The sequence below is a fragment of the Narcine bancroftii genome, chromosome 1 (genome assembly GCF_036971445.1).
Source record: "Narcine bancroftii isolate sNarBan1 chromosome 1, sNarBan1.hap1, whole genome shotgun sequence".
In the NCBI taxonomy this organism is placed as follows: Eukaryota; Metazoa; Chordata; class Chondrichthyes; order Torpediniformes; family Narcinidae; genus Narcine; species Narcine bancroftii.
Window position 1 is genome coordinate 47830405 of NC_091469.1, and position 26622 is coordinate 47857026.

The 26622-nt window shown below is 41.2% G+C and overlaps 1 long non-coding RNA gene across 1 annotated transcript in view; it reads left to right on the top strand.

Moving 5' to 3' along the window:
• Positions 1-26622, top strand: part of LOC138757920 (uncharacterized) — a 57319-nt gene that overhangs the window by 23444 nt on the left and 7253 nt on the right. The window contains exon 3 of the long non-coding RNA XR_011353993.1: positions 8954-9050. This is a non-coding gene — a long non-coding RNA (uncharacterized lncRNA). The remainder of the gene's footprint in view (positions 1-8953; positions 9051-26622) is intronic.

Genomic DNA, 26622 nt, shown 5'->3' on the forward strand with positions numbered 1-26622 from the left:
GCAGTGGCAAGCCTGAAAAGTTGTTGGGAAACAACAATGCCAGCTGCCAGTAGTGGCCTCGACAGCTGGCACAAGTACTGGCCTCCTCTATCTTCATGATGACGCTTATAAGCGCAAATTTCTCGTGGACACGGTGCTGAGCTCAGTTTGCTCCCACCAACATACTTCAAAAAGACGTATAAGCGACAGGGACTTCCCCCTTCAAGCTGGGAACGGGACTTCCGTACCCAGCTTTGGCATGCGACGCATCACAAGATAGGAGAGGCAGCATTCCATTGGAATTTCATTTTGACATCTTTCGCACAGCCTAACTTGGCTGCAGATTTCCTATGGGCCCAGAACCTGCTAGTTTGATGTTAAGCAAAAGAAGCTAGTCAATGCCACTACTTTCCAAACATTTGATAAGCAGCAAACGACAAGTCTCCCTACTCAGAGTACATGCTCTTCGCACTGACACCTATGCTGCCTTGCTCAACGAATTTCCTGGTGTGGTCTCTCCTAAATTCAATTCCTTGACAATGATGCATGGCATGTCCCATTTCATTGACACCTCATGCCCTCCAATTTTACTCTAGGGCTCGTCATCTCCTGCCAGATAATGGAGGAATTGGGTATCATTCGGCATTTCAACAGCCCTTAGGCATCACCATTACACATGGGTGGAGACTCTGTGGTGACTACCGCAGACTCAACGATATAACTGCGCCTGACTCTATTCTGCACATACAGGATTTTGCTGCCTGCCTGCACAATTGCTGTGTTTTTATCAAGGTTGACTACATCAAGGGATATTGTTAAATCCCAGTCCATCCAGATGACATTCTCAAAACTGCAACTATTACTCCTTTCGGGCTTTTTGAATTCCTCAAGATGTCATTTGGTTTGAAGAACACCACTCAAACGTTCTAGCGGCTTATGGATGCTTTGGGCAGTGATTTAGAATTCGCATACATATACTTAGATGACATCCTCATCGCCAGTCGAAATAAGCAAGAACACCAACTGCACTTATGCCGCCTGTTCCAACAGCTAGATGAATTATGACTTAATGTCAACCCTAGCAAATGCCAGATTGGCAGAGCGACTCTTGATTTCCTAGTGCACAAGATCACGACAGAAGATGTGTTTCCCCTATCCACCAAAGTGGGTGCCATACGTGTTTTCCCAAAACATACCATGGTTAAAAGAGTGCAGAAATTTTTGGCATGGTGAATTTCTATCACCGTTTAATTCTGGCAGCCACTGAAATTCTTGGTCCACCATTTCAACTCCTCACCACAAGTTACTTGGACCTCAGAGGTGGAGTTTGCATTCGCAGACACCAAAGGCACTCTGGCCAATGCAGCAATGCTCGCGCATCCTAATTCCACCGCTGCCCTGCTCTCAACATAGATGCCTCTGATACAGCGGTGGGAACAGTTCTCAAACAGTCTGACAATGGTCATTGGCTTTCTTTAGCCGCCACCTAAGGCCATCAGAAATGAAGTACAGCACATTTGATCAAGAGCGGTTGGTGTTGTACCTGGCCACACAACACTTCTGATACATTTTGGAGGGCTGCCATTTCACCATTTTCACAGACCATAAGCCACTCACTTTTGCCTTTAGCAAGATATCGGAACAGTGGTCAACCAAGCATCAATGCCAGTTGTCATACATTTCTGAGTTCACTATGGATGGGCATCATATTTCAGGGAAAAAAAACAATCTGGTCACTGACATGCTGTCTAGACTGACAGTACATCATATCCAGGATGGCATCAATACCTCTGGCTTGGCCAGTGCACAGGCCGTGGACCCAGATGTTCAGGCATACAGAACTGCCATCAAAAACCTAGACGTACATCGTGTGGGACCACAACTGGGCGGGCCAAGTCTGCTTTGTGACATGTCTATGGGCTACTCCAGGCCAGTAGTCCCCACGTCTTGGAGTTGGCGCCTTTTTGACGAAGTTCACAACCTGTCCCATCCCTCCATCAGAACAATAGTCAAGCTCATGGCAACCAAATATGTATGGCATGGACTTAAGAGAGACATTGCACAGTGGGCCAAGACATGTACTCACTGCCAAACTTACAAAATTCAGTGGCACACCAAGGTGCCTCTCCAGTCTTTCCCAGCAATGCGCTTTCATTTTGAACATGTGCATATGGACCTGGTCAGACCACTGGCAGTGTCTCAGAACATGAGATACATCCTCACGGTCATAAATCGATTCATGCGATGGTCAGAGGCCATCCCATTGCTATCCAGCAATGCTGAGACAAGTGCCAGAGTTTTAATTGCCAATTGGACCTAAAGATTCGGAGATCCTACACGTCATCTCAGAACGCGGAGCACAATACATCTCCACGTTATAGACTGCCCTTGGACGCTTTTGTGGCACACAACTGCACCACACCACAGCATATCACTTGCAGTCCAATGGTCTAGTGGAACGTTTCCACCGGCATCTCAAGACTGTACTCAAAGTCCTACTCACTGGGCCCAACTGGATAGACGAGATGCCATGGGTTTTGCTGGGATTGCTCACTCCCACCCCCCCAGGGAAGGGATTGTATACACTTTAGGCATTGGGGGACATTCTCCTATTCATTACCCCTAGCCCAGGAGATGAGGGTGTCCGCCTAAGGTGCGTGCAGCCATTTCATCTTTTTTGGATGACGATTGTGGGGGGGGGGTAGCGGGCTGAGTGGCTGCATAGCACAGTGGGCTGAACTATTGCCTATGTGGCTCACTGAGCAGCCATGCAGCACCGTGGGCCTGGTCGCTGCTCACTTACCTGGCCAGGGGTGTGTGCACAGTGCTGGGCTGGGTCACAGTACACTGAGGAGTTGGGTACTCACCTTCAAGATGGTGTGGGTCTCCTGTTATCATTACTTTAAGATGCATGCTGCAGGTGAGTTGCACACATGGGGGAATGTCACTTCTAGTCCTGGGTGTTCAGGCCAGAAGAGATTTAAAAGAGGAGACAAATTTAAATAAAGGGTCTTTGCTGACTAATACTGTGTTGAATTCATTTAAGAGCTCTACTGGAGCAGTCACTACAACCTAAATATTTTATCCAGCGTCTGGCCATCTAAATTTAATTAACTTATTGCATTGGCTATAATCTCCATTTACTAAGGGCATAATTTCACTTTTGTCTCAATTAATTTTATAACCAGATACTTCTCCATATTCTTTCAATCTAATGTTAAGCTGAAGCAAAGAATTTAAATGATCTATTAAATAAATTAAAACGTTATCTGAAAATAGAGGTAAAACGCAGGATTTTGTAGACACTGGTGATTAAGTGAAAAAACGCACAAATGCTGTCGAAACTCAGCAGGTCAAACAGTGCTTTATGTAGCAAAGGTAAAGATACATTACCAACTTTTCAGGCTTGAGCCTTCATCAAGGTGCAGTGGAACATGAGATGTCCAAACAAAAGGGGGGAGGGGGATGGTGAGGGTGGGAGATAATGGGTGAAAGTGGTGGGGAGGACTGCAGGAAGGGGGGGGAGGAGTCTAGGCTAGGTGGAGAGAGAAAGGAAGTAGGAACTAGAATAACTAGTTAAAGGGGGAGGGGGTAAAAAGGGAAGCTGGTTATGGAATAAAGTGAACTCAATGTTCATGCCCTGGGGTTGGAAGGTGCCCAGACAAAAAAATATGAAGTGTTGTTCCTCCAATCTGCAGGTGGTCAGGGTGGGGTAGTGTGAAAGGCCACGGACGGCATGTGAGCTTGGGACTGTAACTCAGAATGGAAATGGTTGGCTATGGGGAGGTCACTTCTGTGGCGAACAGAGAAGGGGTGCAAATAAATTTATTTAATATTCTTCCTGGTTCACCTTTTTGGTTCAGCTAAAGGTTCAATTGCTAAAAATAAATAAAGCTGGTGACAATGGACAACCTTTTTGTCTTCATCTAGTCAACCAAAAAGATGCTGAAACTTGACCATTAGCCACTACCTTTGGACTGGGATTCTTTTATAACATTTTAACCCTATCTATAAGTATTGATTCTAACCCACATTTATCCAAAAGTTTAAAAAGCAAATCCCATTTTAATCTATCAAATGCTTTTTCTGCATCTAAAGCCACTGTGGTACTCAAATCTTCCCTCTTGAACTAAATGTATTAAACTAATCAGTCTTGCTACATTGTTTGCAGATTTCTGATCTTTAACAAATCCAGTTTTATCCATATATATTAACTTTGGCAAATATTTTGCCAATCTATTTGCTGAAACTTGGGTAGCTACATCTTATAATCAACATTTAATAATGAAATTGGTCTATATGATGCTGGTATTACCATAATAATTTCAGTTGGAAAGGAATCCGGCAGAGAATAAACCTTCAATGCTTGTTAATAGCAAATAGAGAAACTCATATATTGAAACATTTAATTGTGCTTTGGATTAAGGTTGATAAAGAGATAGGAGGAGGAGGTTTAATGTCAAGAAGAACACCTTTATTTCAAAATAGATTTATTCAATTTTTTTAATGGGAAATCAACTTTTAAAGATTTGGCAACATCATGGTATTAAGAAGATTGAGGATTGTTTTGAAGTGGGGAAATTCATTACTTTTAGTAGAATGAAGGAGAACTTTAAGATATCTGAGAATACTAGACTTTGTTATTATCAGGTTATTAATTTTTTACGTGAAAATATCATCCAGATCCATTATTGCCAATAGAGACAGAGGTGGAATTGTGTAATGGAAATACAAAGAAATTTATTTCAGTAATGTACAGATTGTTACAAAAGAAAGCTCAGAAAAAAGGATTACATAAATCAAGACAAAGATGGGAAGTAGATTTGAATAAGCAAATAGATGAGCATAATTGGATGGAGTTATGTAGAGAAAGTATGAAAAATTCAATAAATGTGAGGTATAGGTTAGTATAATATAACTTTATTCATCAGGTATATTTAACACCACAAAAGTTGAATAAATTGAACTACACCTCTTCGGATTTATGTTTTGGATGTGGGCAGGAAGTGGGTACATTTCAGCATTCTACTTGGCTGTGTTCTAAAATTAAATCTTTTTGGTTGGAGATAGGTAATTTATTAAAATAAATAATAAGGGTTAAATTTCCATAGGATCTAATGTTATTTTTATTGGATTATATTAGAGAGGTTAAACCTAAATTAAAATTGAATAGGTATCAAGTGAAGTTTATTCAAATTGCTTTAACAATAGCCAGAAAATGTACTGCTGTAACTTGGAAATCTGATACAGACTTGGGAATGGAAGATCAGAGATCACTTGAAAAAAATTACTTGGGGGAGAACAGCATCAACCCCCTGAGGAAGTCGGGGTGCCGTCGCTTGGAGTTCAAACTCGCAGTAAAACTGTTAAATTGCCTGCTGTTGAGCTGCAGCAGGAGCTGCAGTTATCTGGTTCTGATACTACATTAAAGAAAACAGGGTTGGGTCTTTCTGAATTACAGGTTAACCTGTTAAGTACTGTTACTCAGCCGATATTGCAAGAGTTGGCTCAAATGAAAGATAGTATGAGGTCAGAATTTACTACAGTTAATGCACAAATGGAAGTATTTTCTGAAGATTTTTAAAAATTTCAGTCTGCTTTTCTGGAATGTAAACAGCAAGTGGCCTCTAATACAGAAAAAGTGAAGGATGTGGAAAAATCCGTTAAAGAATTGCGAGAACATGAGAAGGAGTTAGAGAGGAAAGTAGATTATTTGGAGAATCAAAGTAGAAGGAACAATATGAAGATTGTTGGTTTGCTGGAAGGTATGGAAGATCAAGATTCTCTTCGTTTTTTTTACAGAATGGATCCCACAAATATTGAGGCAAGAATTTTTCTCTGGAGGCTTGGTATTGGAAAGAGCTCATCTTCTTCTTTGGCTTGGCTTCGCGGACGAAGATTTATGGAGGGGGTAAAAAAGTCCACATCAGCTGCAGGCTCGTTTGTGGCTGACCAGTCCGATGCGGGACAGGCAGACACGATTGCAGCGGTTGCAAGGGAAAATTGGTTGGTTGGGGTTGGGTGTTGGGTTTTTCCTCCTTTGCCTTTTGTCAGTGAGGTGGGCTCTGCGGACTTCTTCAAAGGAGGCTGCTGCCCGCCAAACTGTGAGGCGCCAAGATGCACGGTTTGAGGCGTTATCAGCCCACTGGCGGTGGTCAATGTGGCAGGCACCAAGAGATTTCTTTAGGCAGTCCTTGTACCTTTTCTTTGGTGCACCTCTGTCACGGTGGCCAGTGGAGAGCTCGCCATATAATACGATCTTGGGAAGGCGATGGTCCTCCATTCTGGAGACGTGACCCATCCAGCGCAGCTGGATCTTCAGCAGCGTGGACTCGATGCTGTCGACCTCTGCCATCTCGAGTACCTCGACGTTAGGGGTGTGAGCGCTCCAATGGATGTTGAGGATGGAGCGGAGACAACGCTGGTGGAAGCGTTCTAGGAGCCGTAGGTGGTGCCGGTAGAGGACCCATGATTCGGAGCCGAACAGGAGTGTGGGTATGACAACGGCTCTGTATACGCTTATCTTTGTGAGGTTTTTCAGTTGGTTGTTTTTCCAGACTCTTTTGTGTAGTCTTCCAAAGGCGCTATTTGCCTTGGCGAGTCTGTTGTCTATCTCATTGTCGATCCTTGCATCTGATGAAATGGTGCAGCCGAGATAGGTAAACTGGTTGACCGTTTTGAGTTTTGTGTGCCCGATGGAGATGTGGGGGGGCTGGTAGTCATGGTGGGGAGCTGGCTGATGGAGGACCTCAGTTTTCTTCAGGCTGACTTCCAGGCCAAACATTTTGGCAGTTTCCGCAAAGCAGGACGTCAAGCGCTGAAGAGCTGGCTCTGAATGGGCAACTAAAGCGGCATCATCTGCAAAGAGCTCATAGAGCCTTAAGAAAAAGACCTTTGCCTGATCAATCACCGAGACCTGTGATAATTCAATGCTTGAATTATTTGGACAGAGAAACAATACTTCGTCTAGCAGTGCAAAATGCGAGGCAACAACAAGTTCCGATAATGATTCAGAATAGTAGAGTTTTTTTTAAATCCCAGTTTGAGTCAAGAGGTTATTCAGCGTCGACGTCGATTTAATCCAGTTAAAGTTTTGTGACGTAGAGGGTATAAGTCTACTTTTCATTATCCGGCAGTGTTGAAGGTGTTTTGTGGAGACTTTCAATCTCGGTTTTTTGAGAATGAGCGTGAAGCAATGATTTTTGCTGATTTGTTGTCAGATGTACGAGGACAAAGACGTAGTCCACCATTGTCTCCTAAAGAAAAATCTGATTGTTCTGGAAATGGAAGAAATGGTAGAAATGGGAATGGAAAGAGTCTAACTTCTCCTGAAATGGGGTCGCCGAGTTTGGAATCTCTTGGATGAATAGAAGAACTTTCTTATTCTTACTTTATTTTTAAATTATTATGTTATCTTGTTGTTATTCTTTGTTTGGCTGGGGAGGGAGAGATTTGTTCTATGTTCTATTAGTCATCAGCCTTTGGTGGGTGATCCAGACCCAAGTTTGGTTTAGGGATTACTATCTTTTGCAAGTTTTTTTGGGGTTTTTTTTTACTTTATCTTTTTTTCTATTTTATTCATTTTTATTTTATTTAGACTTTAATTTGTGGTTTCTTTTTCTCCTATTGGAGGGCCTATTTACATTATTTTGAGTTTTTATACATAGATATTGTTAGTTCTTAGTAATATTAGTAAATATGTCAAAGTTGAGGTTTGCTACTTTTAATGTTCGAGGTTTAAACACACCGATTAAGTGTAAACGCATTTTGGCGTATATTAAGAAAATGAAAATTGATGTCGTTTTTTTACAAGAAAAACATCTGAATGTCAAGGGAAGTATGAAATTGAAGAGGGATTGGGTAGGGCATGTATATTCTTCTTTATTTAACTCTAGGGCTAAAGGTGTAGCAATTTTGATACATAAGAATTTATCTTTTGAATTACAATCAATGGAGAATAAAGCAGGATGTATTCTTAAATTAAATTGTAAGATTTTTAGTGAATTGTGGACTTTTCTTAATATTTATGCTCCAAATGAAGATGATGAAACATTTATCTCTGATGCATTTTTACATCTGGGTCAGGCTAATGAGAATGTTTTAGTTGGTGGTGATTTTAATTGTGTTTTGGAACCTTTATTAGATAAGTCCCCGAAGAAAGTTGAGAAATCTAAAATGGCAGTTCAGGTTGAAAGATCTCAATTTAGTGGATATTTGGAGACGTCTTAATCCGACAGAGAAGGATTTCTCTTTTTATTCAGCTCGACATGAATCTTTTCGAGGATTGATTTTTTTTTTAGTATCGGCACATTTACAGGGGAAAATACAACAAGCGGAATATAAAAGCAGGGTGATTTCAGATCATTCTTTGTTATACTTTGCATATATAACTTCTGAGAAAATTCAAGTGGCTTATTGTTGGAGGTTTAATATAATGTTAAAAAATATGGAATTTATTGATTTTTTGAAAGAACAAATTAATTTCTTTTTGAAAGAAAATTCTAATTCTGTTAATAGTAAATTTGTAGTATGGGATGCTATGAAAGCTTATTTGAGAGGACAAATAATTACTTATACTTCTAAAATAAAAAAAGATTAGATTAAATCAGGGTTTTGAGTTAGAGAAACGGATTAGTGAGTTAGAAAGAGAGTTTCAGAGAGACGCTACAGAAGATCAGAAAATAGAATTGTCTAGGTTGAAACTGGAATATAATACTTTGCAATCTTATCAATTTGAGTGTATGATTAACAGGACTAAACAACGATATTATGAATGGGGAGAAAAAGCAGATAAGGTATTGGCATGGCAATTAAAGAAGGAACAGGTTTCGAGGACTATTAATGCTGTTAGACGGAATTCATTTATTACGTATAAACCTCGTGAGATTAATGATGAATTTTGTTCATTTTATAAAAAATTATATACATCTGATGGAAAACAATAAAATGGATCAATTGATTTTTTTTATCACAGTTGAACTTACCGACGTTAGAGGATGTAGATATACAGGAGTTGGAAGCACCATTTACTGACTCGGAAATTAAAATGGCTATGATGGAAATGCTGAACGGTAAATCGCCTGGTGATGATGGATTTTCGGTTGAATTTTATAAAATTTTTTATGATGACCTCTCTACAGTGTTTGGAGATGTACTACGTCAGGTTGGAGAACATTATGAATTGCCTGAGTCTTGTTCTAGTGCTTTAATTACAGTAATTCCAAAGAAAGATAGAGATCGTTTGAAAGTATCTTCATATCGACCAATTTCGTTGTTGAATGTAGATTATAAAATTATAGCTAAAATTTTAGCAAATAGATTGGCTAAGTTTTTACCTAAGCTGATTCATGTGGATCAAACAGGTTTCATAAAGAATAGATATGCCTCGGATAATATTTTACGTGTGATTAGTTTGATTAATAGATTTCGACAATCTTCAGATCATCCGATGGTGATATCTTTAGATGCTGAAAAAGCATTTAATAGAGTTGAGTGGAATTTTCTGTTCAAAGTTTTGGAGAAATTTAAGTTTGGTCCTTTTTTTATTGGTTGGATTAAAGCTTTATATAGTAAACCGGTAGGTAGAGTAGTGACGAATGGTTTGATTTCAGAACTGTTTAAACTGACCCGATCTACTTGTCAAGGTTGTCCTTTATCACCAGCTTTGTTTGCATTAGTGATTGAACCTTTGGCACAGTTGATAGACAGAATACACAGATACAGGGTATGAAAGTTTTAGATGAGGAATATAAAATTAATTTATTTGCTGATGATGTATTGGTGTACCTAACAAATCCAGCTCAATCACTTTTGCATTTGAAGGAGTGTTTGATGCAATATGGACGTTTTTCTGGATATAAAGTTAATTGGGGAAAAAAGCAAAATATTACCAGTGAGTGAAGGAGATTATTCATCTTATAAAAACATTCTTAATCTGAAATGGATGGATCAAATTAAGTATTTGGGTATAATTATGGATGTTAATTATCAATCTTTGTATAAATTAAATTATGTTCCGTTAATAAAAAAAATTAAAATTGATTTGATTAAATGGAAAGATCTGCCTATTAATTTATTGGGTAGAATAAATACAATTAAGATGAATATTTTTCCACGTGTACAATATTTATTTCAATCTATTCCGTATTTACTTGATAATTTTTTTTTGAGATTTGAATAAAATGGTTAGGGAGTTTTTATGGAGCGGTAAATTTTCAAGAGTACCCTTGAATAAATTAACTTGGAAATATGACCTAGGGGGACTACGTTTACCACATTTTTGAAATTATTATGAAGCAGCCCAACTTAAATTTATTAGTTCATTGATGGATTTGGAACGGCCCATAGTTGGGCCAAAATTGAGATGGCAAATATTTTTGAATTTGAAATACATCAATTTTTGTTTAGATGGAATGTAAATTTGTTACAGCAACATAATGTGCCTATATTAAAACATTTAATGAAGCTATGGACAAAGAAAAAGAAAATGATAGGTTCTAGTGGTGAATTGTCGGCCTTGACTCCATTGTATAATAATCAACTTATTTCTTTCTCAATACATAATCGAAGTTTATTATATTGGAGATTTAAAGGTGTGGAAAATTTGAGAGATTGTTTAAAAGAAGGTAAATTTTTATCTTTTGATCAGATGAGGGTCAGTTATGGTATTGATAAGAATTCTTTGTTTCTTTCTTATCAAATTTGATCCTTGGTAAAGCATGTGTTTGGTAGAGATATGATTTTACCTGAAATGACTAAATTTGAGACTTTTCTTATGAAGGTACCAGAGAAGGGTTATATTTCAATTATGTATCAAATATTAGAGGATGGTATGGATAAAAAGGGTTGGGATAAATCTAAAGGTAAATGGGAAGCGGAAATTGGTTTTATTTTTTTTCCGAGGATGATTGGTCAGATATTTGTTATGGTAGTGTAACTAGACTGATAAATGCATGTTATGTAATGATTAATTATAATTTTTTACATCAATTATATTTAACACCTGAAAAGCTAAAAAAATATATGGTTTTCATGAATCAAATTTGTATTTTAGATGTGGTAACGCTGTTGGAACTTTTTTTCACGTGGTTTAGTCATGTGTATATATGAATATATATATACGTGTGTGTGTGTGTGTGTGTGTGTGTATAGATACAATCTTTTTGGAAGAAAGTACAATTGTTTCTGGAATACTTGTATAAGATTAAAGTACCTTTAGATCCGACAGTATTTTTATTGGGTAGTTTGCAACCTCTGAAAGGTCGGATTAGATATATTTCAACTTTCTTTTGCATATATAGCATTATCTGTAGTGAAAAAATGTATTGCTAGTACGTGGAAAGATACAAATATGATTGATATTAATAGATGGTATAATGAGATGAAATATTGTTTAATAATGGAAAAAATCACATATTTTGTGTGATAATTATAGTTTTTTATTAATGTGGTTGTTATATTCAGAATATTTACATTTTGATTTACATTGATTAGATCTTAATATGTATGCTTAATTTTTCTTTTCTTTTCTCTATGGCTCTCCTTAGGAGAGTTGGCTGAAAAGGGGGGTTCTCTTTTTTCTCTTTTTTTTTCTTTCTTTTTTCTTATATACATATATATAAAATATGTCGTTCATGTTTAGTTTATTATATATGTTACTTATTATCTGTATTTTGAACGAATAAATAAAGTTTTTTTAAAAATTACTTATAATTTAAGAGACATATAACATATTTTGGAGAATATGGTCCCCATATTTGCAAACAGTGGGAACAAATATTTAGATGAATCTCAGGCATTTTCATTCTCCATATATTAAATGTAGGGAGTGCTCCTGTTGAGGATCTCTTGTTCTACTTTCTTTGATTTGTAGGGGTGGGGGGGAAGGTGGGGGGGGGGGTTATGGGATGTCTTTCTCTCATTCTTTTCTTTTTTATATATATACCACATGTATTTGTAATGGATTTACATTATTGTGATTTTTTTTGTGGTTTTAAAATTTAATAAATAAATTAATAAATTGAAACACAGAGGCAGTGTTTCCTACATATCTCTTAAACTCTTGGGAGCCTTATTTTTCACACTGGCTTTAAATTCACCAGGGCTCCATTTTCCATATTTACATGCTCTCTTTTGGCAGACTGGGGCTTTATTTCCTGTGCACTTTTTAAAATATCAGGCCCTATTTTTTCTGCCCACTTTACATTCAATAGAGCCTTAGCTGCATCAAATCCCAATCTCCCTAATTCCCTTTAAATTCAGAAAGAGCCCTCTATCTGTAACTGATCTATATCTTGCTGTATTATTTGATAGATCTTTATGCTGCATTGTCAGAATTGAATTTTTAAGAGGTGCCCCTAATTAAGTTGAGCTATTCCTTGGCAATAATTTTTGCTCCGCACAGAAATAAGATTGCTCCTTTCTTTCCTCAGTTCCTATTTTAGATGTCTGCTGTTCTGACCCTCATTTGTGTATTTCTTATCCCTTGGCCTGATATTTCCCACATATTCCTGTCTAGACTAATTCTACACCAGCAAACCAAGTTCACCCAAAACCTCCTTGAAAATCTCTTACATGCATCGTACCATTCCTGTGATTGTAGCCACAAACGAGCCTGCAGCTGACGTGGACTTTTACCCCCTCCATAAATCTTCGTCCGCGAAGCCAAGCCAAAGAAAGAGACATGTATTGGTTCACAATTAAGCAATTCTTCATATTCATTTTCTTTTAATCTTCATCCTCCTTTGAAAATTTCCTGAAGTATTACCTAATACCATCTCTGTAGTCTGCACCACTGCAATGATCCACAAATTTAATTTCAGTGCAGTCTTGGTCTTTTTTTTACTGAGACCCCAAGTTCTCCAACTAAGCCTCTATGCTCTTGACCTCCATTAAAATACTCTTTGAAAAGCCATCTTGTTGACCATGCATTTAATAAATGATTTGATTAATGTGAATCAAAATCAATCTTTACTAACATTCCTAAGAAATGCCTTGGGAACATTTGTTGATTTAAAAGTGCTGTATAAATGTAAGCTATTATATTGATTATTTAACTGTCAAAAATATCAGTCAACAATAATAGAGTAGACTGGGGGATCTATAATGTCATCTTAATCACTTGAGTGGTAATCTCATGGAATAGATCAACTGCCCTTTATAGATACCAGTAGAAAGAAAGGTGAAGGAAGTGAAGATGGACACTTATCCCATTTGAATTCTGATGCATAAATAACTGCAAAGATTATATCCATCAACCACAGAGGTTATGAAAAACAGGTCAAAGGACATTGAAATATTGGGGTTGGGATTGACCAGTAAATTGGCAAATTGAAAAGTTAGAACCACAGTTAAAACTTTGAATAAAATTGTTGATATAGGGGATGATTCTGGTGTGCATACATTTAGAATGTTCATGCTAGCAAAATGGGAAATTGAAGTTTCTTATATGAATGCATGCAGATGAAATAATAGCACCAATAGAAAATAAATGGGTGTGATCCAATACCCATTAAAGAGTGGATGGAAAGTAACATGTTTTAGAAGATGTATGTAATACAGGAAATGGAGAGGGTTAGCTCTGTTAATAAAGACAGAACAATTAAATGATCTTGGCTCAAAAAATCATGAAGTGGTATCAGTTTGAGTGAAGTTGAGAAATACCAAGGCGCCAAATAATGCTGGGAATGTAGAATATAGTATAAATCAAGAAACTAGAGATGCATGTAATAATCGTGGTAAACTTTAACCTGGACATAGACTGGACAAATTAAGTTTGTTCTATCAATGACAGAGTGAATCATGAAATTATGAAGTACAGGTAGTCCTCAACTTATGACCTACATGAGTTACATCCACCTGCACGTACGACCAAAAATTTTTTTTAAATACTGAGATTCTTCATTAAAGGACTATTTGTTTAAATTTTATTTTTGAAAAATTGTTTTAATATCTCATTAAAACATGCAAATCTGACTTATGACCAATACAAGTTATGACCTATCCTTAGGTTACAATTACGGTCGTAAATTGAGGACTACCTGTACTGTATTTAAGAGAAGCTTTTCAGTACATTGAGGAACAAATGAAGCAATGGAGTACTGTAGATGTTGTATTATGCAAATAGAAGGAGTTAATTAATAATCTGGTTTTTAAAAAGTCAATGGTACAGTGATCATCATATAAAATATTATATGTTCACTAATTGATCAGCACAAGTCCAGGACTCCATCTGATCCAGTCACTTTCCACAGGTTCAACCACTGGGAGGCTGCCCTGACATCAGCAGCAGTGACTGAGGGTGCAGTATTGCTTCAAGATTCAAGATTCCTTTCATTTTCATGAAATAATATATTGAAAATGTAATGTTTTTAACTTTTGCCTGCGAAGTATTACCTGGCACCCTTTTCAGTACAAGTGAAAAAGAAGCAAAAGAGAGTCCCTTCAGTGTGGCTGAGTATGGCTTATAGTAATTAATGTCGATGCCGCCTCACCTCTGGCACCCTGCTCAAAGCAACCTAGAGCATGTTTAACTATGGTAATTGGAGATTGTTTGCCTGCTGCTTGGGTTTACTTTGCTTGACTTTGTGCTCTGTGATAGCATGCATGCCTTGCCATTGTTGCCATTATTCCATGATGTTCTCTTGGAACTTAAGCTTGGTTTCTCTGATGGTGTTGAGGAGATCATACTTGGATGACTTTTGAGGCTCCTGACTTGAATGCTTCGAATATAGTTTATGTCAATTGAAAAGTAGAAGCTTTTCAAGGATAGACCTTCGGAGATTTAAGTGATAATGATAAGGATATGGGTGTGATTAACGGGGAGTGGAGTAAGCTTAAATGCCCAAGTTGACAAGTGATATGCTACCAGGACTGATGCTGGGGCCTCAATGTTTTATGATTTATATAAATGACGTGGATGAAGGCATCAAAGGCATGATTGCTAAATTTGCAGGTGGCACAAAAATAGGCAAGAAGGCAAGTTATTAGAATGGAGTACAAATTCTCCACTTTGGAAAAAAAACAGATCATCTACATGGTGAGAGATTGCAGAACTTTAAAGAGGTAGTAGAATCTTGGTGCATGATTTACTGAAGGCTAATATGTGACTATAGCAAATAATTAGGAAAACTAACAATGTTATTTTTCATTGCTAAGGGAATTGAATACAAGTTAGGGAAGTCATACTTCAGTTATATATAGGAGCAACACACAAAATGATGGAAGAACAATTACATTCAGAATTTGTGAAACCACTGCTGCACTGGAATACCATATACAAATTGATCTTGATAATTAAGGAAGGATGTGAAAGTTAGAATTCAGTTCTTTAGCAAAGATTTTCTGGATATACCTGGGATAGTCAGGTTGAGTTTAGAGGAATGATTGAACAGGCTAAACTTGTATCCACTGGAGTTTATAAAAGTGACAGAATTTGATTAAATATATAGAATTCTGAGACATTTTGCCAGAATTCATGTGCTGATGGCTTTTTCTTGTGGGTAAATTGAGAACTCAAGGGCATTATTTTAAATTAAAGTTATAACCATATAACCATTTACGGAGCTGAAACAGGCAATGTTGGCCCTTCGAGTCCGCACCGGTTCACTAGAACAACTCCACAAGCTCAAACTTCCCGCTCTCCGCCCATAACCCTCCAACCCCCTCACCTCCATGTACACATCCAACCTTCTCTTAAATGACAGAAGGGACCCTGCTGCAACTATCTCATTCAGAAGATCATTCTATTCTGCCACCACTCGCTGAGTGAAAAAGCCACCTCTAATATTTCTCCTAAAGTTTTGCCCCCTTATCCTTAACTCATGGTCTCTTGTTCCAACCTCCCCCGCCCTCGGGGAAAGAGTCTGTTTATGTCTAGCCTATCTATTCCTTTCATAATTTTAAATACCTCTATCAAGTCCCCTCTCAGTCGTCTATGTTCCAATGAATAAAGTTCCCAGTCTCCTTAATCTCTCCCTGTAATCCAGATGCTGTAAGCCAGGCAACATCCTTGTAAACTTTCTCTCCACCCTCTCCACTTTATATATATCCTTTCCATAATTTGGAGACCAGAACTGAGCACAGTACTCCAAACCTGGCCTTACCAATGCCTTAAACAGCTGCAGCATCATCTCCCAGCTCCTATACTCTATACTATGATTTATGAAGGCCAGCATACCATATGCCTTCTTAACCACCCTGTCTACATGGGAATCCACCTTCAGTGAACTCTGTACCATAACCCCCCAGGTCCCTTTGCTCCTCTGCATACCACAGTGCCTTCCCCTTAACTGTATTTGTTTTATTCTGGTTATTTTTACCAAAATGCAACACTTCACACTTGTTTACATTGAATTCCAACTGCCATCTTTCAGCCCACTCTTCCAAACAAACCAAATCCTTCTATAATCCAAGAAAATCTACCTCACTATCCACTACTCTCCCTATTTTTGTATCATCCATATATTTGCTTACCCAGTTAACCACACCCTCCTCTAAATCATTAATATAAATGATAAACAACAAGGGACCCAGCACCGATCCCTGAGGCACCCTGCTTGTCACAGGCTTCCAACCTGACATACAGTTGTCCACCATGACTCTCTGCTGTCTATCTCCCAGCCACCTCTGAACCCATGTCACAATCTCTCTACTAATTCCTAGTGACTGAACCTTCCTTATTAACCTTCCATGCAGAACCTTATCAAAAGCCTTACTAAAATCCAAATAGATCACATCAACCGCTCTACCTTCATCCACCTTTTTTGTCAGTTGCTCGAAAAACATAAACAAAACTAAGACAGATAAGGTGAAATATTTTGTTTCAGGGGGTCATGAGTATTTAGAAATCAAAGGCTAGTTGAAGGAGAGTCTTTATATATTTTGAAGGTAGTCGTACATACAGTGTCTTTCATAATGTTTGGGACAAAAGCACTTTATAATTTATTTGCCCCTGTGCTCCACAGTTTTAAATTTGTAATCAAACAATTCACATGTGATTAAATTGCACATTCCAGATTTTATTCAGAGTTACTTTTACATCTTGGTTTGATTATGTAGAAATTACAGCACTTTTTATACACATTTCAGGGCACCATAATGTTTGGGACATAAGAATGATATGTATAGTAAAGTTGTCATGTTTAGTACTTTGCTGCATACCCCTTGCATGCAATGACTGCTTGAACTCTGTGATTCAAGCATCTTCTCTGGTTTTTCTCAACTGCAGCTATCTTTAGCTCCTGCTTGTTTTGGGGACTTTTTTCCTTGAGTTTTCTGTTCAGTATAAAGAAGCCATGCTCAATTGGATTTAGATCAGGTGACTGACTTAGCCATTGAAGAATTTTCCAGATATTAGCTTTGAAAAACTCCTTTGTTGCTTGAGCAATATGTTTGGCATCATGTCTTATTATAAAATAAAGCACCATCCAATGAGTATAGAGGCATTTGCTTGAAATTGGAAAGATAAGATGTTTCTATACACCTTAGAATTCATTTTGCTACTGCCATCAGCAGTTATATCTTCAGTGAAGATAAGTGCACCAGTACCTGTGGCAACCATGCATGCCCAGACCATAATACCCCCACCACCATGCTTCACAGATGAGGTGATATCCTTTGGATCTTGGGCAGATCCTTTATGCCTCTATACTTTGCTCTTGTCATCACTCTGATACAGGATAATCTTGGTTACATTAGTCTACAAGACCTTTTTCCAGAATTCTGCAGGCTCTTTTAAATATTTCTTGGCAAACTGTAATCTGGCCATCTTGCTAACTGGTGGTTTGCATCTTTCAGCATTGCCTCTGTATTTCTGTTTATGAAGTCTTCTGTGGACTGTAGTCATTGATACAGTGACACCTGCCTCCTGAAGAGTATTTGGGATATGTAGGACAGGGGTTTGGGGATTTTTCTTCGTTATAAAGATAATTTGGTCATCGGTAGTGGAGGTCTTCCTTGGCCTCCTAGTCTCTTTGTGATTACTGAGCTCAGCAATACACTCTTTCTTCCTAATGATGTGGCAAACAGTTGATTTTAGTAATCCTAAGGTTTGGGCGATGTCTCTTACTGTTGTCTTCTTGTTTTTTCGCCTCATAATGGCTTCTTTGACTTTCATTGGCAGAACTCTGTGTGGTGGTACACCACCGGCCTACTGCAGGGGGCAACCTCTGTACCTGCAGGAGTGTAAGGGGACAGGACAACACCTGGCCGGCTGTCAATCAGTCGGCCTGAAGGGATCAAGCCCCACCCAGTCAGGTGTCAATCACCCTCCGCTGGCCTCCCGAAGCTCACTCAGAGTTACTGCAGCTACAGCCAGCCTGGCTCTGTGGAAGTCTTTGTGGATTAAAGTCTGTTGTACAGTCTTTACCTTGTGGGTATCTGATTCTGGCTAACAGCGCACCACAATTTAATCCACAAAATTTTCCCATGGCTGCCATGGAAAAACTCCTGAGTGCAGGGAGCCTCGAAGTCAACCACACCACCCAGAAGCCCAGATACGCTTCGAGATCTGGCAGCATGTGGTCAAGGCAATCATCGAGGCACACGGAGGCGGCATCCTGGACTCAGATCAGGAGGTTGGTCCTACTCCGGTCAAAGCTGGGTCCTCATGCCTTCCAGGCAACCAAAGGGTGCTCCACATACAAGAGTGCAATGGACACACCTAAGAACTTGTACAAGCCCCGCATGAATGCAGTGTGTGCAAGGTACCTCCTCAACACCCGAGCCCAGCAACCCAGGGAGACAGCTGAGTCTTACCTGGGTCACTTGTGAAGTTGGCCCGACCGTGTCTGGCTGAACCCAGGGTAGGTGCAGAGGAGGTTGAGAGGCTGATCCGGGAAACCTTTGTCCGAGGACTAACTCGAGAGCCATCCGGCAGAAGCTGCTGGAGGACAATATGTACACCCTAACCAAGACTGTGGAAATGGTCCAAACCCTGGAAGCTGCAGCCCTGCACATCGAAGCCTTCGATTCCAGGTTCCCCTAGGCTCCATCATGGCCCTCTTAAACTGCAGCTGCAGCCTCAGACCGAGTTGGGGAGGAGAACGTGGCTGTGGCAGGTGCCCGGCATCCCTGTAAGTACTGTGGGTCCTGGAGTGGGTCAGATTGACGATTGCACCAAAACTGCCTAGCTAGGAACCAGCATTGCTCCCAATGTGGCAAGAAAGGCCACTTTGCAAAAGTGTGCCTCTCAAAACCAGCTGGCAGCTCAGCGGCCCTATATGACCTCCCTACCTCCCCCGCAGACCATTGTCCCCACGAAGACTTCCGCCTTACCCAACTTCGATATTCACAAACATCCTGCCCCGCCAGCGACTGTCACAGTGTGTGCTCCGAGCACCTGTGCTAACCGCGGCCCTTAACAGTACCACTCGCCGAGAACTACTGTGACGTCTCACTTCCGGCTCATGTTGTGACGTCACTTCCGGCTGATGTAATGACATCACTGCCACCGGCTGCGATGACATCACTTCCCCCAGGGCAATGGACATGGCTGGAAAGGAGGCCAACCACACAGCGGGCCCCCGCAAGCCGCTGCCATCTTGGGCCAGACAGCGGCCGACATGGAGGACCCCTGACGACGTTGAGAATGACGTGGTCAACACGGGCGATGGCCTGGCAACCCTACCAATGCTCCCCACGGCTCCGGGTGCCATCGGCTGTTGCACACCGCACCCAGCAACCGACGTCGATGTTTTCAACATTGGCGATGACCAGGCTGCCCTATCAATGCTCCCTAAGCCTCCGGATGCCATAAATCGCTGTGCACAGCCGGAGAGCGACAACTCCGAGACGGTCCTGGCCACCGAGGCGTTCATGTTTAACACTACCTACAAGGGCAAGATCAAAGATGACGAGATCCTGTGCTGGAGAGTCAAACGGGCAACCTATAGCTACGATATCCAGTATTGCCCCCGGAAGTTTAACAACTCCCCCGATGCCCTTTCTAGCACTTGCATGTTTATGCATGACGATAAGGCTGCAGGCATTGTGTGAGTCCCTCTGCCATCCGTGTGTCACCAGGTTGTACCATTTCATTAACATGACCACACTGACCAGGGACATCCCTTACAACCTCGGGCGCTCGATGATGGACATGCAAGTCAACGGGCGGGTAACGAAGTGCCTGTTCAACAGTGGCAGCACCGAGTGCTTCATTCACCCGAGCGTGGCCCACTCCCTGAGATTAAAAGTCCACCCCACCACCTGCTCGATCTCCCTTGCCATCAAGGATAAGACTGTTGGTACCCTCGGGCGCTGCTCGGCCGATATAACTGTGGGAGGATAGACTTAAACAGGGTTCAGGCTCTTTGTCATGCCCAAACTCTGTGCCCCAATCCTCCTGGGCCTAGATTTTCAGTGCTGCCTGCAGAGTGTCACCCTTGCCTTCAGGTGGCCCCAACCTCCACTCACATTACACAGCACACCAATCTACCAGCCTCGGCCAACCTGCAGCCTCTCCACACTGCGCATCACCCCACCTTTGCTCTTCCCACATCTTGCGCTAGGCTGCAAGCTGATCGCCGCCAGAAGTAGGCACTATTGTGCTGCAGACAGAGACTTCATCAAGACAGAGGTGTGGCGACCCCTGGCGGAAGGCGTCATAGAGCCCAGTAACAGCCCTTGGAGAGCCCAAGTCCTGATAGTCAAAGGGGGAAGTAAGCAGAGGATGGTCGTGGATTGTAGTCAGACCATTAACCAGTACACCCAGCTGGATGCCTAACCCCTGCCGAGGATCGCCGATATGGTCAACGAGATTGCCCACTACCGGGTTTTCTCCACGATTGACCTGAAGTTGGCGTATCACCAAATCCCCATCCACCCGAAGGATAAGCCCTACACTACATTTGAGGCGGACAGGCGCCTGTACCAGTTCTGCTGAGTTCACTTTGGGGTCATGAACAGGGTCTCTATTTTCCAGCGGGAGATGAATCACTTGCTAGACCAGCACAAGCTGAAGGCAACATTCCTGTATCTGGATAATGTAACTATCTGCAGCCGTAACCAGCAGGACCATGATGCTAACCTGGAAAAATTCCTCCAGACGGCCAGGGAGCTGAACCTCACTTACAACAGGAGAAGTGTGTGTTTAGCACCACTCGCCACGCCATCCTGGGGTATATTGTGGCCCATGGAGTCATCAGCCCAGATCCAGAAATGATGCGCCCATTAATGGAGTTATCCCTCCCCCCCACGCTAAAGGCCCTGCGCAGGTGCCTTGGCCTGTTCTCTTATTACTCGCAGTGGGTTTCTTCCTTCTCAGACAAGGTCCGCCCACTGGCCCGAGTTACAACTTTTCCCCTCCTACCCAAAGCGCAGGCAGCCTTCATCCGCATCAGGCAAGACATCGTGGATACCACAATGCAGGCTGTGGATGAGGACTCCCCCTTCCAGATGGAGAGCGATGCCTCCGAGGTGGCCCTCGCTGCTACCCTCAACTAAGGGGGGCACCCCATCACTTTCTTCTCCTGGACCCTCCACAGCTCCGAGCTAGGGTACTCCGCCTTTGAAAAGGAGCCCCAGGCAATTGTGGAAGCGGTCTGCCACTGTTGCCACTACCTGGCCGGCAGGAGATTCACCCTCCTCACGGACCAACGCGCCGTGGCATTCATGTTTAACACTGCCCACAAGAGCAAGATCAAAAATGACAAGATCCTGTGCTGGAGAGTCGAGCTGCAACTTACAGCTACGATATCCAGTATCGCCCCGGGAAGTTTAACGACTCCCCCGATGCCCTCTCTAGCACCTGCACGTTTATGCACGACAATAGGCTGCAGGCACTGCATGAGTCCCTCTGCCATCCAGTGTCACCAGGTTGTACCATTTCATTAAGTCCCAAAACCTGCCATACACCGGGACGTCAGGGACATAACCGAGGCCTGTCGGGTCTGCGCAGAGTGTAAACCCTGCTTCTTCCGCCTGCCCCAGGCCCATGTTGTAAAGGCTACTCAGCCTTTCAAGCGTCTCGGCATGGACTTCAAATGGCCCCTGCCTTCCACAAACTGAAACGTTTACTTCCTCATGGTAGTGGGCGAGTACTCCCGCTTCACTTTTGCTATCCCTTGCCCAGACACCTCCACGGCCACCATTATCAGGGCCCTGGGACAGATTTTCATCATGTTTGGCTACCCGCCTTCATCCACAGCGATCGGGGATCTAGTTTCATGAGTGACGAGTTGCACCAGTACCTGACGGAAAGGGCATCGCGACCAGTTGCATGATGAGATATAACCCGAGAGGCAATGGGCAAGTGTAACGCAAGAACAGGGTAATCTGGAAGGCAGTCCACCTGGCTCTCAGGTCGAAAGGGTGGGCCGTTGAGTACTGGCAGGACGCCCTGCCTAAGGTACTCCATGCGATTTGGTCGCTGCTGTGCATGGCTACCAAAGTGACCCCTCACGAACATCTGTTCTCATTCCCCAGGAGGTCGGCGACTGCAATGTCCCTCCCAGCATGGCCCACGTCCCCGAGACCGGAGCTCCTGCGTAAGCACGCACGGACACACAAGGCCGAAGCCCTGGTTGAGGAGGTCTTCCTCCTACATGCAAACCTCAACTATGCCTACGTTAGGTTCGGCAGTGGCAGGGAGGACACCGTCTCAACCAGTGGCACCAGCAGGAGCACCCACCACTCCACGCCACCCTCCAGCCCAGGACGACACTGTCCGGGCATACATCCCCGTCCCCAGGCAGGTATGGGGCATGCAGGACCTCCTTGACCACCAGGGGCCCGCTTCAGCCTTGGGAGTTGAACCCCCCCCCCACCCATCAAATATGACCCTCATATGTGGACCCCGGCCCCCCCCCCACTCAGTCACCCCTCTGCGCGGCACCACACCAGCCACACACACTCCTGCCGCCAGACCCCCCACTTCCCCTCTGACCAGCGACCAGGAACTAATCCTATGGCGGTCACAGAGACCCCGGCGGCCACCGGATCATCTCAACCTGTAAATGTATGTATATAGTGGTGCGATTCCTTGTTACTGCCCCCCCGGGACAATTTTAAAGAAGGGGGTGAATGTGGTGGTACACCACCGGCCTACTGCAGGGGGCATCCTCTGTACCTGCAGGAATGTAAGGGGACAGGACAACACCTGGCCGGCTGTCAATCACCCTCCAGGATATAAGCCTACGCCTGCCTCCCGAAGCTCACTCAGAGTTACTGCAGCTACAGACAGTCTGGCTCTGTGAAAGTCTTTGTGGATTAAAGCCTGTAGTACAGTCTTTACCTTGTGTGTGTCTGATTCTGGCTAACAGCGCACAACACTCTGGTCTTCATTTTGAAAAATTGCAACTACAGACTCCAAAGATGATCAAAAGCTTAGAATCAAGCCTTGCTCTCTTACATCTGCACCAATGAAGCAATTTAACATACTTGTGAAGCCAAATATCCCAAACATTATGATGCCCTGAAATGGGGGAACTATGTATAAAAAGTGCTGTAATTTCTACATGGTCAAACCAAAGTGTATACAAATAACTTTGTATAAAATCTGGAATGTGCACTTTAATTACATGTTAATTGATTACAAATTTAAAATTGTGGAGCACAGGGGTAAATAAAGAAAAAAAGTGTCATTGTCCCAAACGTTACCCATCCACCCCATCAGGCACTTCCTTCATTTCCCACATTGACCTATCTGGCTCCTCAGAACTCACATAATTTAAAAATAATCATCCATGGCCCCAAAGGATTGTTGAAGGAGATGACAAGCTATAAAACTTTCAGGAAATTTATTGCCTCACTTATTGGTGACATCTCGGTCTTTCATCTAAAATCTACCAAGGAATTCTAATGGAAAAGTAAATCCAGTTCACTTGATGAAGCTCTTTCCTATGTTACTCAATGATTCCAAGAAAACCAATTGTGTAAATTCAACACTACTGCCACAGCTACTTCTTGTACAAAGGAGTCCATCATGATGCTGAGCTGAAATTTTTGAATTAAACACAACTATTTGAATAAGACAGGCATGATCACAGTTATACTCACAAGCAGAGATGAAAGGGTAAATCATTTGCATTCAATTATATAAATAAACAAAGAGTCTATGGCTTTTGCTAAAACAAGTTTAATGTTGTGTGGGGGATAAATATGCAATTGCCTTGAGATTAGATGATCCCAAATTAATTCAACTTTTAAAAGTGTAACCAGAGATAAAGATTCTACAAAAAAGATTGACTTTCTTTGATCATTGCTATCCTGCTGGTTGCCTGCTGACAGGCTCTCAGAAGCAAGTAGGTTTTATGATTTGCATCTTATTGTTTATCTAATTTACATTAACAACAATAATTCACCAAGGTTCAATAAACTGGAAATACTAACCAAAGATAATACCTTAAAGTTTAAAAAAATTGAATAAGCAGTCAACTGCTTTGTTTATTGGTGCAGTTTTATTTGCTCAAATGCCAATCATTTCTCTTTTCTCTTTCATTACCATTTGCAGTTTCTACTCTTTTTCTGACAACATCTCATTCACATTTCATGCACACAAAACTGGTTTATCAAGAAACAGTGCTTGATTTGTTTGAAAAAACAGTTTATTTAAGGAACATTATAGGACAGGCATCAAATTGCAGTCATCTCCAGCTTGGTACATGGTTAATAACAATTATTCAAGAGCAGAACACACCTTCAGCTGCAGGAATGGTGCCATCTGATTTTTCATGGTAATCTATGCTCTTGAATATTAGCATGTCCTTTTCATCTGATGTACCTGTAAATTATGTGACAGCTGTTCACACAATAGCTGATTCAGTTACAGATCAGCTGAAATATTGTTTTCTTACTGACTGGTGCGAGTTGGATCTCACTATCTGACTTGGGCCAATTATCAAGTCAGTGCTCCAAAACCTGAACTGATTAGTCACTTGAGACTGGCCTTGCTTTTGGCTTGTGGAGACTATATTATAATAAGATTGCTTTTTCTGTTATAAAGCATGTGGGTTGTATTATTAAACATGTACTGGAAATGAGGCTTGATGCTTTCATCAACCCTTTGCAGCACAGTAATGATTAGTATACCAACTCAATATGACACCAGTTCACTAAAGATCACTGTGCAATATTACAAAAATAATATTATTATTTGAACAGAAACAAAGTGTGTTTCATTCTAGCTTGAAAGAGAAATTATTTATTTGACACTAAAGGAAAATAACTTTTTTTGCAAAGTGAGAGATCCTGTTCCTAGCTCTCTAGCTTTCGTATGCTACAATGCAAAGTGACATGCCACAATATTCATTTAAATTGCACTTTCAGTATACTAAGGCCCAAAGTGTTTAGCATAAGCATTATCAAACTACACTAAGCCATATAGAGTGTTTTTGACTTTGTTATTTTGAGACATAATGATTCTAGTGCTCTGCTGTAAACTATTCATTATCCATCCTATGTGAACTATAGTTCCTGCACGTTTCTTGAATACATCCCAGTTCTATCCATCTATCAGCCAAATGCTGTGGTGGTCTTCAGCCTTCAATTTTAATATCCCCTGACTGGCTTTCAAATCCCTCAGAGGCCTGGAGCTCCTATAACCCCTCCATTCTAAAAAGCCTCCATCTGGCCTTTTGCACACCTGGCAACCTTACTTCAGATGACCTTAGTCCCAATTCTGGATTCCCTCTAGAGCAAACTTCAACAGGGATTTAATCTGAAGGCTGCACCTGGCAATTGGAGTCAGGCGACTCATGCAGTTGGATTTGAAAAGCTCAGATCATCAGGAAGCTGATTGGGTAATCAAGTGATCCAGGGAACTTGTGACACAAGGTGGTATTAATTCACTTCAACTCAGCACTCTAGAGAGTCATTACTTTTATTTTGACTGGCGTTCCATTCAGTAGTGAGTTGGAAATTTACAACGATCTATTTTTTTCTACACCTCCCTATATCTAGGGATAAATAGGGAAACATGTTCACTTTTTATAACTCATTAGAGCCCATCTCTGAGACTATAATTTTGGCTTCCTATCCTGATATATATTTCTGTGAGTCATTGTCATTTTTAAAAATATATATTTGATCAGAATCTCAGGGCCATATTTACTACATTGAAGTCACTAGTTATAAATGTAGGTTGTTTTTTTAAATAAGTAATTTACTTGATCTGCTTAAGTTTATTGCATTTACTTATTATATGATCTTTGAATTGGGAAGGTCACACCTAAACTAGACATCAGCTTTGTTGACAGGCTTCAAGAATCAAAGCTTTCATTCACATACCATACTCTATTTTCTCTGCTTTAGACTTTTTTAAATCTTTCTTTTGATAATACCATAATGAAATGTAACAGAAATGCTGGGAGTATCATCTGACCATTTATATTTAGAGTTTTGATGCACAGCATGGTAATAAGCCCTTCTGGGCTCCAAATACACAAATTAACCTCTATGTTTTTGAAGGGTGGGAGGAACCCCATGCGGATATGGGGAACATACAAAGCTGGATTTGAATTCGGGTCACTTGTGCTGTAATACTGTTGCACTAACCACTGTGCTAACTATGCCACCTCATTGAAGAAGTATTTTGCAACCGTTGAGAGTCAATATTGATTTTGGTAAATACAAGTCAGCATTTTTCAGATAACAGCTCCTGATGCCAATTAACATTCCTCAGGTGCATCTTCTGTTTCTCGTTCAATC